This window comes from Thermobia domestica, chromosome 9 (genome assembly GCF_964235325.1).
Source record: "Thermobia domestica chromosome 9, izTheDome1.hap1.1, whole genome shotgun sequence".
Classification (NCBI taxonomy): Eukaryota; Metazoa; Arthropoda; class Insecta; order Zygentoma; family Lepismatidae; genus Thermobia; species Thermobia domestica.
This window is the reverse complement of record NC_137462.1, coordinates 15,001,588-15,019,764: the sequence shown is the minus strand read 5'-3', so window position 1 is coordinate 15,019,764 and position 18,177 is coordinate 15,001,588. Positions and strand designations below refer to the sequence as shown.

The 18,177-nt window shown below is 34.9% G+C and overlaps 1 long non-coding RNA gene across 1 annotated transcript; it reads right to left on the bottom strand.

Annotated features, from left to right (window-relative positions):
• Window positions 1-127: 127 nt before the first annotated feature.
• Window positions 128-11,551, bottom strand: LOC145693899 (uncharacterized). Its single transcript, XR_014132843.1, has 3 exons — window positions 11,477-11,551; window positions 4,259-4,435; window positions 128-227 (listed from the first exon to the last, which is right to left on the bottom strand). It is a non-coding gene; the product is annotated as an uncharacterized LOC145693899 (long non-coding RNA).
• Between the last annotated feature and the right edge of the window lie 6,626 nt (window positions 11,552-18,177).

Sequence of the window (18,177 nt, the reverse complement as noted above, 5' to 3'; positions counted from 1 at the left end):
TAAGAAAACGAAACGTTCATATACAAAATTTGATAAAGTTATTATTAATTTTCAGTAATTACATCGTTTTATATAGAATAAAATTTATTCAATATTGAATATAGTGATCTTCTCTAAGAACTGTTTTCTTTCTTTCACTTCTTTTTATTTTACTTCGGTCAACGACAGTCTGTATTAGCACATCCTTCTCCGATCTCCATGATCCATCTACTCCGGTTAACTGTCACCTAAAAAATACAAAGAACTAATCATATATTCTTTTCAATTTGATTGAAAACCGTTATATATTAAAAATTAAAAGCAAGAAAAACTACTTAGAATTATGAATCAACACGGACAAATGTTTCGTCACATCACATAGCAGTTCCAATTAAAAGAAAAGTAAAACATTGGAAGTCTCTCAAACTCAGTGTATACGGGTTTCAGAGATTGTTGATGATGTTGAATTTCATATTACGTTCCCGAATGAAAACCAAAAAGACGAACTCAAAATGATCGACCTATAATGGAAAATGATTTGCTTTCAGTACAACTAATTATTGGCCCGTTTCCATGATCCCTAATTTCGAATTTCATGTTACTTTTTGTAAACATAGATTGGTTAACTAGTGATGTGAGGTGGAAAATTTCCGGAAAATTTTCCGCTATATTTTTCCGGAAAATTTTCCGTTCTAAAAAAAACATCAGTAATCAAGTAACAATTCCTCAGCAACCATAAAATTGGTTGAATTCATGTATAGAAATGTAAAAAAGCGAATGATCGTTTAAAGAATCTGAAAATTTCCATGGCTCACACAATTTTCAAAAATTAAAAAAAATGAAATCTTTGAGTTTTACGTCCCACGGTTATGCCGGTTAGGCTAAAGGAGACGGTGATGATGAGTAATGAATGAAATGGTGGAATGAAGAAAGTGGGAGGAAACGGAAGAACCCCGAGAAAACCCACACACACGGTGTTTGTCCACCACGAAGTTCACTTGGTGGGGGCTGGGATCGAACCCGGGACCCCAAACACCAGAGGTGAACGCTCTACCACTGAGCCACCGACACAATTTTCAGTACTATGTAGGAACAAGTAAAAAAAAAAAAAAAACTTTTCATGAATCGAAATATTTTCTGTCGTATATTGAAAAATTCAAGAACTTTTATGAGTTGGAAAATTTTCATCATTTTGAAGCAAAAAGTAAAACGACTTTTTGTGAATCGGAAAGTTTTATTGCTCTGTAGAAACAAGTGAAAGGAATTTTCATGTATCGGAAAATTTTCATCACGATGCAGAAGCAAGTGGAAAAAACGTTCCATAAGCCGGACAATTTTGGATATTATGTATAGTGATGTTAGTTGGAAAATTTTCCACTATATTTAGCTGCACATTCAGCTACAAAATTGAATTTCTGTAGAGGAAAGTTAGTCACCAACAAATTATAATTTTCCAATTGGCTTTCGGGAACCGGAAAATTTTCTAATATTTCAAGTTGGGAAGTAAACTCTTACACAGTGTTTCTCTCTCTCTCTTCATCTGCGAGCTCCTTCGTTGCTAAGCGGTTAGCATACGCGCCTTTGTCATGAAAGTCCTGGCTTCGATTCCCAGCGAGAGCTCATGTAGTTCGGATTTCACGTTAATCAGTTGGTTCCGTCTTATATAGTCTCGCTGCTGAAAGGGATGTTAAACTCAAAATCAACTCAATTCAACTCCTCTCTCTCTCTCTCTCTTTGTGTGTGTGTGTGTGTGTGTATGCAAAATGCAGAGAACATGAGTTCGTAGAGTACAAATATCCCATTCTATTATTTAAAATTTCAACTTATTAAAAGTCATAAATGTTTTCCGATTCATAAAAACATACTCCACTTATTCCTACATTGTTGTTTAGCCGTAAAATTTATTGGTAATAACTATTGTTTTAAAAAGTTTCATGAAGTGAAAATCTAACGATTCTTCATTCCAAGAATGTTCCAAAAACTTCAATGCGTTCTTCCCTCAGAATCCACCTTTGATCTTACAATATTAGATTTTGTCAGTTTAATACGCATAAGACGGTTTTCTCATAGCTATACTACTTTTATAGATTTATATTCTGTAACATTTATAAATAAGTAGACATAATGAGAGAGAAAGAGAGAGAGAGAGAGAGACTATCTAAATTTTTACTTTCCAACTTGAAATATTAAAAAATTTTCTGGTTCCCGAAATCTAATTGAAAAATTCTAATTTGTTGCTGTCTAATTTTCCTCTACACGAATTGTATATGTCAATGTGCAGTTAAATATAGTGAAAAATTTTCCAACTAACATCACTATACATAATATCCAAAACTGTCCGGATTATGAAAAGTGTTTTCACTTGTTTCTACATCATGATGAAAATTTTCCGATTCATGAAAATTCCTTACATTTGTTTCTACAGAGCAATAACACTTTCCGATTCACAAAAAGTTGTTTTATTTTTTGCTTCAAAATGATCAAAATTTTCCGACTCATAAAAAGTTCTTCAATTTTTCCACACAAGACACAAAATATTTCGATTTATGAAACATTGTTTAACTTGTTCCTACATAGTACTGAAAATTGTGTGAGCCATGAAAATAATTGTAAATACAATTCAAATGTTAATATTTGTTCATCAATTATACACGGCGATTCAAGGTCTTTAGATAGGTTACACAATGACACGGCATAGAAGTAAACCTCCTAAAAGTGTAACAATCACAATTTATCATTTGTTATATACAGTATTTAAAATTACATACTTCTACTAGCGTAATTTACGCGTTTACTTGGGGGAGGGTGATACAATATTTTATAGGACATTATATTTTCTTTATAGTTTTTTTTTAAATGAAATGAAATCTTTCAGCTTAACGTCCACGATTATGACATATAGGCTAAGGGAGACAATGATTACAGCAATTAATGGTGGTGAAGGAATTGGTGGAATGATAAAGTGGGAGAAATCGGCCGTACCACGAGAAACCCCAAGGGCACGTTGGTGTTCACCACAAACTTACTTGGCCTGGGATCGAACCAGGGACCCCACGGACCAAATGTAAGCTATCTCTACCACTGAGCCACCACGTCTTCTTTTTGCTGTTTTTAACAGCACCTATGTTAGCACATAATTGTTTGTAAGTACTTTTTTCCATTTAATGGTCAATTCTCCACTGTTCTTCCCAATGACGTTCCTGTATACATCCAAGTAGCTTTGCCCACGAGACAAGACATTTCTGTTCTTCTTCTCCAAAACGAGATGAAACGTGCATTCACTAATTCAAGACGAGATGAAGTACCTATAGTTTCGTAGACAACACTAGTTCACACAAGTCTTAGGAAGCCTTCACACTAGGATCCTGGTAAGCCGCTCGCGTGAATTGCAGCTGTTAGCTTTGCATTGTCTTAAATGTTCACCTTCACACACGTGGTCGGTGCAAGTGAGCCGCGGCTCGGAGCTGCTATGAAGATTACCCCGTCCATAGCTGGCTTAAGCAGGCCGTTGGCATGGAAGAAAATAACACACTGTGTTATGAGAGCGCTTCCACACGTGAGTGTGAACTCAGTTGGAATGAAGAAAATCCTTCCTTTTTCCTTGCAATTTATCGCCAATGTTAAAGTTGCAGCTTCTTCTGGCTTTAGCATGGCTGACATTTTGGTAACACGATCTTTTGAGCTGCTCAGAAGTATTCAATGCCTTCACACTACAGCTTCACATGAGCGGCTCACAAGATCTTAGTGTGAATGCAGCCTTAGATCTCTAACACTGCTTTAATGTTACATAATTCGTACTATAGGAACTACAAATTGACAAAATGATTATATGATAACAACAAAGAGTATGATCGTCATTACACAGTATACTTCTATAATAAATATCGTATAAATGTTATCATATTACTACCTTCGAATACTTCTCGTGACGTGGAAGGATACTTATAAATTCTAGATGAAATGAAAACAAATAAGGGCATGAATCTCATACATAAATTTACAAAATGGTGCAAAAAAAAATTCGAGAAAAAATAATAAAGAATTCTTCTATAATTCAGTACAAAACGAGATATCTACAAAATGTCTTTTTCTTGTCTCTCCTCGTGTCATGAGCAACTCTACATCAACAGGGTCTTCATGTAAACAGAGAAACTGAATTATTTAATGATTGGTATTCATATCACGACCTTTGTACATGAAAAACATGATAATAAGGCTTTGAAGTAAAATAGTAAAATTCAACATATTTACGTATAAATAATCAACGGAGAATTCTTACCTGGACAATCTGACTTGAGGACACACTTCTTTTTATCAAAGTCATATTTATAGGTATCCTTGCAAACACATCCTTTTCTTGGACCAACACAATTTTTTCGACAGCCTGTTGTACAGCACAGTTTCTCACAGTAATTAGGTGGAAGTGTTTCAAGACGGTATTCTTCAGGTTGGCAATCTACTCAAATATAAATGTAATCTCTAAAGATAATGTAGTAAAACTTCATTTATATGTATTCAGACAACACATAATTGATTCTTATCCTTGTATGTACTTTCGAAACGTTTTGCATAATGTGTCATATATATATATATAGGGTAACTGTCTCAGTAATTGACAGTATAAGAGCAGTATTTGACAAATCGCATGTTTTTTTACCCTTCAAATGAGTCTAACTTACTTAACTTTTGTGTAGGTACGAAGGCATCCTTCCTTCATCTATACACACCACCGGAAAAAATATAGACTGATAATTATTATTTTTAATAATATATATACGAAAAGATGTTTATTATACCAGAAATTGACACTATGATTTGAGAGAATCACCAGTAATTGACACATCGTGACCCAGTAATTGACATCTCTTAATATCTTACTTTGAATGAACTACATAATTTTCTATCACCTTACCAAGCTGATTTATAACAGTTTTGAGATATTATTTTTGCATACAACGGATGTTAATACTAAAATAGGGTGCACGGTGGCTCAGTGGTAGAGCGTTCGCCTCCGGTGCTTGGAGTCCCTGGTTCGATCCTAGCTCGCGCCATGTGGACTTTGTGGTGGACAAACACCGTGCTCGTGGGTTTTCTCGGGGTTCTCCAGTTTCCTCCCACTTTCTTCAGTTCACCATTTCACTCATCTCTCATCATCACCATCTCCTTTAGCCTAACCGGCATAACCGTGGGACGTAAAACTTAAAGATTTCATTTAAAGAAGAGTTAGTGTTTTCACCACCTAACGGAATCTAAAGGGACGAATTTGATGGCACGGACGGTATTTCTAACACTTGTGCCACTTCTGTTTTCTCGTTTTCCTCTGGGCTATCACCAATATCTAGGAAAGACTGTGCCCTCTTGCTTGTAGGTATGGCCAGTTTGCAGCTGCGTTGCATTCATATGATCACTAGCTAAACATGCACTCTGAGTTGACATTAGACCTATTAGATGTTGCTTTGCTCCATAGATGTGATTTCACTTGTAAAGAAACAAAGCCGAATCTTTCCTTAGCTTCATCAGTGTAAAGCATTCACACTGTCCATAAATATATGTTATTTCCTTTTTTTTTTCAACTAATCGGCTACTGTAGGCTACTCTACCAGTGGCAACGTGGCAAGTAAGAGTACTGTAGATTAAGGGAAGACACTTGCTTAAAGTCATATTGAGCGCTCAGAAAGATAAAGAAAAATGAGGGAAAAGGCCTAGGTCTACTTAACTCCGTACCAAGGGGATATTTACCACTTCAAGATTTTTTTTTTTTTTTTTTTTTTTTTTTGAAAAGCAAGATCAGTTCTCTGTTAATCACAAAGGTGTCAACCCAGGACCTTTCGAATAATAACAAATCACAATAATAACAAAGGCGTGTAAATTGTACAATTTTTCAGCAGTAGCCTAGTAATTGATACCCCTGGATCTAGTAATTGACACCCCCTATCAACTACTGGGATTTTTATAAGAAATAATGTTTTTAACTCTACCAGCTAACTTAACTTCACTGAAATACACGGTATACAAATTTCTGCTGATATTCATTGAGCTTAGGCAAATCACCAGTAATTGACAGGGGTGTCAATTACTGGTGATTGCAGCTAACCTGTGACCAATAATTGACATCCCCCCCTGAAAACTTGGTTTAACTTTCAAGAAGCTAAAATTTTTGGCTTAGTCTGATCTATTAGTCCTTCAGTTACATCAAAAGATCTTTAACTCGTCAGTAATTATTATGGTTTATTTGATATGCGCCGGAAACAAAAACAACTTTGCTTAAGCGTAACCGTTACTAGAAGGCTGAAAAAACAGTTGACTTCTCACTGTCCATCGATGTTCTGCTTCCTTTGGAGTATTACCACATAGTGACAAATATTAACAGTAGTGTAGGACTGACAACACCACAAAGGAATAACAGGTGGCAGCATTTGCTGGTATCTAGTCCCGCAGTCTTGTTGAGGCGAAAAAAAGAAGAAAGTGTCAATTACTGGTACACTGTCAATTATTGGGACAGTTACCCTATATATATATATATATAGATGGTGAGTAGCAGCGATCTTCGACCGTCATTTTACATTTCATCCCCATGCTATATAGGCACGACGGTGGAAGGTTGTTAATATATATATATATATATATATATATATATATATATATATATATATATATATATTTCTTTTTAGTAGCAACAGAACAACGAAATTTTGGTGCATGTACTTGTGTCCTTTGTGTACATAAGTATGTTACTCAATGTATCTTCGATCCGCTGTGGCACATTTACTGCACTGTTCATTCGATGCCGTGAATGCACTTTGATATATCTCAGACGCTGATAATTATAGCACTGTATCACACATACACAATGAGTTCTTGGTCACTGGTGAACTTCCTACTGTACTACGAAAGTGAGGCCCTTCGGAAGACGGAACAGAAAAAAAAAAAAAAAACGGACGGAACCAAGTCCAGACTATAAGGGTATTGAGGAACCAGTTCCAATTCCTTAACTCTGGATTTTGTTGTATGCGATTGGCAGAGTGGATTTGTTTCTGTTCGTTTGTGAGCAAGTGTGAGACCTAACGGACACAAAGTTTTGTGTAATATAAAATCTCTATTAGTGTTAGAATACTACCACGCATAACACAGACATTTCGATAAATGGTCATGTAGTTACACATTATTGTCAATGTGGTATTCTTTAATGTTGTTCACTGCAGTTAATGGTCTGCGGTACCGTCACCACTGAAACCTTAGTATCCATTGCTGGATATTGTTGGATCTCAATGTCTCATCCTCATGTACACGAAACAATTTATATCGAGTGGATGTGTCTGAGTAACTGCCCCTCTTGTACAGGAATTCAATGGTCAAACTTTGGTGGGTGCGCAAATCTACGTACTTCCATTATAGACGTATGTGTAAATAAAAGGATATTTGCTACACTACTTTAGCATAAAGAACATATGTGCTACACTACGCACATAAAATTTCATAGTTCTATTGGAAATATAATGTAAGTTATGGCCCATTATTCAATTTTTCACACCATTTCTATATACATAAAAACATATTGTTTACCTAATGACTTAGTGTATTTATTTTCTAGAATCACTGCAGTTGTATTTCCGTGGAACTAGGCTTGAACTAGATGGATGCTGTTATTGGACGTTACTTATTCGAATATTTACATGAACGCTAAATACGTAGCGTGCGTCGCATTTTAATAGATTAAAATAGCTCCCTTTTTAATTTTATGTTTTCTCATTCATATGAGTCACTTTTGTACCACTATACTAAACTTTGTACCGGGAGGGCACTACTTATTGCTTTCGAGCTTCGAAAAGTACACTTGTCTCTAACAATTGTGATGCGAACTGCGTAAATACCATTTTCACGACATTACTTTTTCATCCCTCTTCTACTATTTTATGGGACTTCTCATAATTGCTGACTCTTGACTATGGTACTGAATATTTCTAAATTTTCTCTACTTCTTAATACTATCAACGCCGCATTATACGTAGGCATTACATGATCAAATTTCCATTAATGGGAAAGATATGAGCTATTTTCTTAGTTTTAGCACTAATAAATAAATAAAATAAATACGAAAGAAACAAATTAAAGGAGACTCGAGAAACCACACAACTTACTCAACGCTCAAACACCGCAGGACTTATACTTACAAGCTTCAGGAATTGAAAGTACATGAAATATTGAGTATTCTTCTACTTCCCGAAAAAATACATTACACAACGTGTTCCCAATAAATAGTGTTAGTGGTAATTCCAAACATCTCCACGATTATATTCTGTGTTCAAAATTTCTGGTATTGACTGTTGAAAAGTTACTTTTATTCAATGAAAAATTTCGCCTCAGTGAAAAAAGAGATTGATGTAAGATTACGGACAGATGAACTTTTTTTTTTAAAAAAAAAAAAAAAGTATCAATTTGAAATGACAAGAGTAAATGTTAGTGGACTTTTATATCCAAAACCTGAGACGTCACTTTAGTTGAGCTTTCAAATTTATCTTACATGCTGGTAACCTTGTTAGCAGCACTACAGATCAAAGGAAAACCGTGTGCATCCTGTACAAACTGGGCTCAACAAAAGATTTGCCCTAACTGGATTTTAAACAATATCTGGATTCCACTTGTTTGGCATTCATTCTAATCTTCCTAAGCCATTGTTTCTATTATGTTCTACAAACTGTTATTCAATATCCAGCAAGAGGTTAAGCCAAAATCTGCATTCTGATGAGACTCGACCTTAGACGAGAACTTCGACTCCCACATCAGCACTCAGTTACGGCGACCATGAGATATCGATCTTCCAGTAATTTCCTTAGCTGCTAATCAGAACGAGCACTACCCTTGAGATACACTAGTTGCCTGGAGTTTAATCAGCTATACCCTTTCTTTACAGTTGTCATTTACTGCAACATAAAAGGTTTTGAAAGACTAACATGATCTCAGCATGGACACGAACTAAGGACAATTAAACGAAGAAGATATAGTGAAAACTTTACTAAGAGCACGTCACAGTTTCGTATACAACAAATTAGAGGTACCTACTCAGAAATGCTGTCAACGATGGAAAGGACTTGCGGAATCATATAAGTAAGATGTATGTTTTTTCATTAATCCATTATGTCATACTTCGAAAACACACTAAGTCATACTTCGAGCCTATGTCCTCCCTATGGGTAGCATAGTTCATAGCGGGTAGACGCTTAGTTCAATAATGCTACCCTATTGTAACTTCAGTTGTCTAACAGGCTCCCCAATGAAACTCTACTATCCATCATTTCCTGGTCTTAAACCACTTTATCATTCTTGTTCATTGACGGTTAATAAATATTCAAATCCTACTTTCTTTGTTATATTTGATTTAACATTTCATATCAAAAGAGTGAAATTAGTAATTCCTACTTTAAACTACAAGAATTGAAAAAAAAAAAAAACAGTTTCAAATATTTGTCCTTAATGACGAACGAATAGGACTTGAAATATTTTAAATGTGAATCATAAAAGTGTTGATTTCAGATTATCAAGAATGACATACAGTATATTTCAAATTAATACACTAAAATTTTAGATTTTTCTTGCTTAAGCACTAATTTATGTAAACTATTTTCTATTCAATTTTAGTAATTTTTAGCAAGATTTCGAGCAACATATAGCAACGTTCTGGAGCCACCTGTCGCCAACAGTAGATCTAAACAGGAGACTAACTTAAGCACAGTATGATTTTTTATTTTATTATTATTATTATACCTAAGTAACGTATTTAGACTAGGCTGCATATTTGAATTACTAGAAGGAAGGAGAAAAGTATTTGCCTGTATAAAATCGTTCTGTGAAATAAAATTACCCGCGAATGGGTATTTACGTATGCTACACAGGAAGGTGCTACGAGATATAAGTATTCCAATATATCCACTAACGTGAGAGATATTTGACTTTATATTTCAATTTCAAGACAAGTATGTTTGAAGCACTTCGCTTAGTAGTTGAAGTACTCAAATTTTTAGATGTTGGGTTTCAGTTAAGGTGATAAATAATGAATGTGTCATACATTAAGTTCCATGAGAATTGATGGATTTTATTATCGCGCACTTGTTGCAACTCCGAGAGCCTAACTCAGTTAGTCACTTACTTCAGAGAGATGCCAATGATAAGACCTCGGAATTTGACTAGTCCCTCTTATACTTGGAGCAACCGATATGACCTTCCCTCGGCTTAACAACATACGTAATATTTTGATTAATTTTCACTTCTCTTACCTTACTATTGACGGTTAACATATAGGAAGTTGAGTAGAATTTGGATGAACATTGCGGCACATATTTACAATGTTTACATTAAACAGCTATCCTTATCAACAACTTAATGATACTACTACTACTACTACTACTACTACTACTACTACTACTACTACTACTACTACTAATAATAATAATAATAATAATAATAATAATAATAATAACGATATATCACTAACATAGAAAATCTGTTACTAGAAATACAGAAATAGAAAAACTCTGTATGTGAGAGCATCACGAGCCATATTCAGAACAGACATTGGTAGTGATTAGCGTCAGACTTAGAGTTCGAATAATGCTTGAATCATGTAGTAGTTAAACCCTTAGTATGACGCTTATTGTAAGCAAAACCGACTGTGAATACAACTGTATGTTTCATTGTGTGTTTGTTGTTTCAATAACTCAAATATGTGTAATTAAAAAGAAAAAAGCTAACGTTAACAACGACCTACGGTCGATCAAATACAGTACTCTATAGTAGGCTACGACCAGGCAGACCTAACGATAACATCTACTTATAATCGGACAGTTGTAAACGAAGTCGGTCACAAGTCAAGGGCCACTGGAATAATGTAAATCATGAAGTCATCTAAATGGAAACTGTAAGTTAATCAAATGATTAAAGATTGTATGGATAGTGTGTATAATGATTTGACTTAATGGTGTTAACGGTTTCAGTTAGTTTGTCCACTACGCTCTCGTATTGAATAGTGGTGTAATAACTAAAACGACAAACGCTTGTTTAAGTTGAAATGAAATGGAATGAAATCTTTGAATTTTACGTCCTACTTGTATGCCGGCTAGGCTAGAGAAGAAGTTGATAATGAGTGATGTATGAAATGGTGGATGAAGAAAGTGGGAGGAAACGGGAGAGCCCCGAGTAAACCCACGTATACGGTGTTTGTCCACCACAAAGTTCCCATGGGGCGTGCTGGGATCGAACCAGGGACCCCATGCATCAGAGGTGCACTGAGCCACCGCGGCTTGTTTACGTTGGTGGTCAGCAGTGGCGTATTTAAGGGGGCTTCCGGACTTAACCCACCCGAAACTTTATTTATTATTTTAAAGGAAATAAAATATCTTGTAGAATTTGCACATTTCCAGGAATGAAGTTAGCCAAGTCCCCGGAAAAACATCGTAAATGTGGTACTGGTGGTCGGTGTACTAGTACTTTTGAAAATACTTACCGTCTTCTCCAAAAGCAGCTTTCATAAAATATAAAATTAACAGAAGAAGAAAGGTCAGATTTAGAAACTTAGCCATGGTCGCAGACAGCAGTGTGGCGTTTTAACGTGGTAAGTCTATATATATGCTGATTATTTACCCTTCTAGCTACTCTACACTTCAAAAATAGAAAGAAATCGTGCAAAACTTCACATAAAACTACAGATAAGACCATCATATTAAGTTTTTTTTTACGAAGCCAATAAACCTATTTCAGTGTTCTTTATTGTTTATCGTGACTTTACTTGATTAGGAAAATAACTTGTGCTAAGTTAAATAAAGAATATCACCATTATCATCAACATCCGTCCTTTGTTTCTTACTGAGCGTCGTGACCCAATTGGTTTCCTTAGTCACATGCCTAATGTATTGTCGCCATTTTGTATTATGTTCAGCTTTCCTTAAGCAACTCAGAAAAGGCAATGAAGTTGTGTTGTGTTCGTTCTATTCACCTGTAAGGGGTTCTTCGCCGCATTTCTCTGCCCTCAATTTTGCTTCCCGTGATGGTTTTATGGATATTATATCCATCTCATCATACCATATGCCGAAGAGTAGCAAAATTTTCTTGTTGACTCGAAAAGAGAGATTATCAGAAATCTTGAGTTCTTCAGTGATATACTCTATGAACTAGCTATTCTGGCTGTCCGAAATATGTGTACTATTCTATGACATCACTGCTTTCCATATGTATCAACTGAATTTTATCAAATGCTTGTCGCTGTCATGGTCCAAGTTTCACATCCGTACCATAAGACGTAGAACATTAGCATCTCGACGAAACCACCTAAGGTGTAACGGAACTGTATTACGTAAGAAAACAAGTGAACTTCTTTTCACACAATATGAAACTATGGAAGACTTACTAACCTTAGGGTTCCATTATTCTAATCAGAAGAAATATATCTTGGAGATGTCCAATCTTTAGGAGTCCAATATTATTACCAGAAGTTATATATTTGAGATTTCCAACCTTCAGAAGTTCATTATTCTTACCAGAAATGATACATTTGGTACTTCCAATCTTTAGAAGTCCAATATAAAAGCCAGAAGTGATTTATCTTGGAGACTTCCAATCATTCGGAGTCCAATATTCTTACCAGAAGTGATATATTTGAGACTTCCAATCTTCTGAAGTCCAATATTTTTACCAGAAGTGATACATTTGGTACTTCCAATCTTTAGAAGTCCAATATAGTAACCAGAAATGATACATCTTGGAAACTTCCAATCATTAGGAGTCCAATATTCTTAACCTCTGGTGCTTGGGGTCCCGGGTTCGATCCCCCCAAGTGAACTTTATGGTGCACAAACACCGTGTGTGGGTTTTTCTCGGGGTTCTTCCGTTTCCTTGCACTTCCCTCATCCCACCATTTCATTCATTACTCATCATCACCGTCTTCTTTAGCCTAACCAGCATAATCGTGGGATGTAAAACTCAAAGATTTCATTTCAGTTTTCCAATATTCTTCCCAGAAGTGATATATTTAAGACTTCCAATCTTCAGAAGTCCAATATTCTTACCAGAAGTGATACATTTGAGACTTACAAGCTTTAGAAGTCCAATATATTAACCAGAAGTGATGAGGCTTCCAAATTTTAGGGGTCCAATATTCTAGGCAGAAGTGATATAGAATATTGTAGATTTCTACACTTTAGAGTCCAATATTCTAGACAGAAGAGATATACTCGTATTTCAGACTTCCGAACTATAAGAGTCCAATATTCTAACTAGAACTGATATATATAAATATATATAACAATTTTATGACAACTCCGAATGATTTCGTCGTACGAAAACCGATATTCAAACAGGAAGCGTCTGGTTTCAATAGGGGCATTATAACCGAGATTGAACACATTTACAAACAGTAGCGCTGTCACTTGTTCAACCGAAGTAGTTTGATTATATTATTAAAGGTAACTGAACGATATTCTATCAATGTAACGTTTAGTCACAGTTGGCCTGCATACTACCTCTGTGGCAATTCTATAATAACAATAAGAGAATCCATGAAGAATCTGGTTTCGGATCATCTGTATGGATTTCCTCGACTTCTAAACGAACTCAATTCCCAACTTCTGACCTTTTACATCCCAATCTAAATTAATTGTAACACATCAAGCAATCGTTGAATATTTTTGTCCCAGGACACATGGGCGATACGGGTAAATATATAAAAGATTGTTCGTTAATAAACAGAAGTCCTTAAAAACCGTGCAATACTGTTTCAAAAGATATAAAATATTAAATAACTAAAGATCAAAACAAGTTATATCAAATCAATAACTAAAAATTGATCAAATAATGAATTAGTAAGTCAAATTAAAGACTGGTCGTTACGATCTCTTATTGTCATGATTATGATCCAAATGGTTTACAGAGAAATTGGTATATATAGAATGGTAGTACGGTAGAGCGTGTCTATTTCAAGTGTGCCCTTGGGAAATATGTGAAACACACTTCGGCCCCACCCCCGCCGCCCTCTGACGGAGGAAACTCTCCCTTTGCTTAGGGAAAAGAAGTGAATGACGTCAGCTGTGTTGCCAATTTGTCATTCAGTCGTTTGGTCTTGACGAGTGAAGATTGTAGGCGACTTAGAATGGCTACCAAGACACGAAGATCGTGAAATAATCCATTGTGGCAACGCTCCGGCATCCAACAGTTGAATGATCTCGGTCGCAGCAACTTGTCCCTCCTCTTTTGAGGTAGGTACTGAAAAACACACATCGACAGCAGCGCCAGGCGGGTTACAGTTGAAATCGAAAGTCTCTAGTATAGTAAATATTCTGTTTATGACAATGTAATCATTTAACTGTAAACATTTAATAGTATTCAGTTCAATACCTGGCATAGTATGTAAATTTAAGTGCATAACAGATAATTTATAAACTCATTCAATACTAGCCCAATTATAACAGAAACAAGCTGAATATTTAAGTATTCAAATTTGCTTCTCACTTTAAAGACTTCCGAAAATCCTGTTATATGTAAATAGACAACTTAAGCTTCCTGTTGTCATAGTTTATATATTCCAGATTCTGCTTAACTTTGACCAGGCAGTGGTCTCTCTTTCTGTATTTGAATATTTTGTATTCGTGGTAACTTTTTGGAGATTTCTCCATTGTGACTCAATGTTTGAAGATTAGATGTAGGATGACCTTTCGGTTTTAAACATGTATTAAGTTATCGTCTTTGTTTGTTAAACCATTTTTCTTTTCTAATTTCCTAAAGGCCATTATATAGTATTTTAAAGTTTACCAAATCTTAGGAAAGTCCAAATGACATTTTCTGAAAAATATTGTTATTATCCTAACGATGGAAAAGTAGTAACAATATTTTGAAGTCAAATTTACCAGAAGGTATTTACTTTCACTTTTTCATGATTTTATCTGAAATGTTAATTTATTTTATCTATTGGCAAATACAATGCTTTATCACCACACGTTATTTTTACTATACTCATACACTTTTCTTCTACTTCCAACAATTTTAGAAATATTAGAAGTTCTGTCCTTGTTATTTAAAAATAATGTTATACATGTACACTAAAATTAAGATATTACACAGAGCTTACTTTAGTTTCACCCACCTAATTGACATTTTGATTTTCTTGAATAAAATTAATGATTTTTTTCATCCATAGTTCGTGGTTTCAATACAATATTATCTATTACACATTTTGCTCTATGAATTTGCATTTGAAAAACCTGATGTTACCTCTCCCTTAGTAGTTAGTGAGTGTGCCTTTGATATACGTTGTCTCGGGTTTCGATTCCCGGTTGAAGAACAAGCTACAGGCAAGCTAAAAGGCTTGAGTTAGGTTGCTATATCTTAAGTCTCTAGGTAAGCTAGGAGAGGCGAATTGACTAGCTAATACTAGCTGATATTGATTGTCGCAATGCTTGGAATGTTGTACACTCATGTCCAAACTTATTGTCGCATATCTATAATTGTCTTCTTGTAATAATATAATTTGATAATGATTTTGCAGGGTGCTTTTACCACTGATACTATCTGTATAATCGGAAAATGTATATTCTTGGTAAATTTCATAGGAAAATAATTATAAATACGAAATCCACAATAAATAAAATAAAATGTTACTAAATGAACAGGAAAGTTTTATTTTCATTTTATTTACTGCTCTTTTAAGATGAAATTTACCACATACATGTCTTTGCCGATTATACACATATTAACATTATAAGAAATACCGGACGAATTCGTTATTAAATTATATTCCTAGAACAACATATTTATAGACATGCGACAACAATTTTGGACATTAGTGTACCTTTCTGAGTATCAATGACACTACTGTTCCTCTTCCATCACATGACTAAGTGTTAACGATAATTTCTGTCGTTTGCTTTATGTAGTAACTTTTAGCAGAAGAACATGTTGACTTGTATATAAATAAAAAAGTGCAGTCATGTCCAAAATGATTGTCGCATATCTATAAGTGTCTTCTTGTAAGAATATAATTTGATAATGATATTGTAGGCTACTTGTAATATTGTTACTATGTGTATAATCGGGAAATGTATATTTGTGGGACATGAAATTTTGCCACATACATGTCTTTGCCGATTATACACATACTAACATTATAAGAAATACTGGGCGAATTCGTTATCAAATTATATTTCTACAACAACATATTTATAGACATGCGACAATAATTTTGGACATGAGTGTATATGTTAATGTTCATAAATATAACGACTTGCAGGATATTACAATGTAGTGATCAAACTAGGAAAATATATTCTTGGAGTCACCATATTACTTGTAGATACTCGTAATATTTGCTAATTTGATATTGAAATATATATTAGAATATGTTTATTTCATTGATTTCTGTCAACACTTTGTATACTGAGTTTGTATATGGTTGTTAAGCATTATTTTTCTGCCTTCGAACGTTCTCCATCCATTTATTGTTCTGCACAAGTAAATAGATTAAAAAAGCATATAGGACCGAAAGCAAGTGCTAGAAGAGGAAGACATAAGTTGAAAATAATCATTCTTTCTAATAGCATTTTTTATAGCTTGTGTCTTTCAAAATCAGAAACTTTCTAAATACAAATTGATTTACAAGACAAGTCTCCACAATAATGGATATACGTTAAGTGCTATGTGGAGTATTCAGAAAGTAATGCATCCAAGCCCACTGCTTGGCCAATAGTACTACAAATATTATGAACTTTACTGTGCTAATGTCTAAACTATGGAATGTCACTTGTTTCACATTTCTATATCTTCCCATTCCAGAGTAATGGGGAAATCCATGTCACCCAGTGGTGACGTACCGTTGAAACAGTGGGCTGTCATTGATTTTCTGACTGCAGAAGATTGTGGGCCCAGGAACGTTCATCGCCGTATGACTGCAGGTTATGGGAATGTCTGTGTTGACGTCAGCACTGTGTAGAGGTGGGGAAAGCCTGTGAAGGACCAAAATCTAGCTGCATCAATTCTCTATGGTCAGCACCGAAGCGGACTTCCCGCAACGACTTCTGATAACGATCATCAACAGGTGGTCGAATTGATTTGAGGCAATAGCAGAATCAAACAACACGAGATTGCAACCTACTCGCGAAGATAAACTGGCAATTTTGTACCACGACAATGCTCATCCCCATACAACCACAAAACTTAGCAAGCACTCCAGTGCCTGAGGTTCACGAATATTCTGCCCCATCTTGCGTATAGTTCGGATCTTGCCCCCTGCGACTTCTGGCTCTTCCCCAAAGTTAAGGATCACCTAAAGGGACAGTGCTACAGTTGTGTCGGGGAAATAGAAGCAACAGTTTGGCAATTGTTGTCGCCAGCAGCCATCACAATTCTTCGCCGACGGTATGAAAAAAAAAACTTGCTTCACGTTGGCGCAAATATTTTGCTGTAATGGGGATTGTCTTCAAAAATGATGGCCACCATTTGTAACTGACATTGCAAGCTTCCCACTGATACCTGTATCGGTGCTATCTGTTAAACACAAATAAAGGTATCACCTTTGAGGCATTACTTTCTGAATCGCCCTCGTATTAATATGGTTCGAATATGCCTAATGGATATTCTGGAATTTTAGAAAATAAATCACGTGCACAGTGGTAAAAATGTTATTATTTTTCACAAAATGCATTTTACATATTATTGAACATATTTGCTTTCAATAAAAAATTATTTTCACCTTATTTTACTTTAGTCAGTGACAATATCTACCACCAAGTTCAACTATATTGTCCATGTTCCATCATATCTCGTGAAACTGAAAAATAAACGAACAAAACCTATTAATACCTTAACATTTTTATTTGGTTGGAAAGGGTTACATTCTAGAAAGGAATTACTTAAAATTGGAAAGTGTTGTGCCATTCAATTCTTTTAAATATAGTCAACTGTAACTTAAACAAAGAAATAATCAATTGTAATACGAGCAATACAGTTGCTAAAATATTTTTTTAAAAAAATATTGAACTTTAAAAACATTTAATTATCAGGTATTGTGCTTAATTTTAATGCAGCAGTAACGAATTTTTACAAAAGAAATATCAAGAAAATACTTTTGGGTTATTTCATTGTGTCTTCCAATTTTTACATTTCAGAAAAAATCTAGAGTTTATTATAAATAGTGTAAGACACCTAATATCCTGAACACCTCAG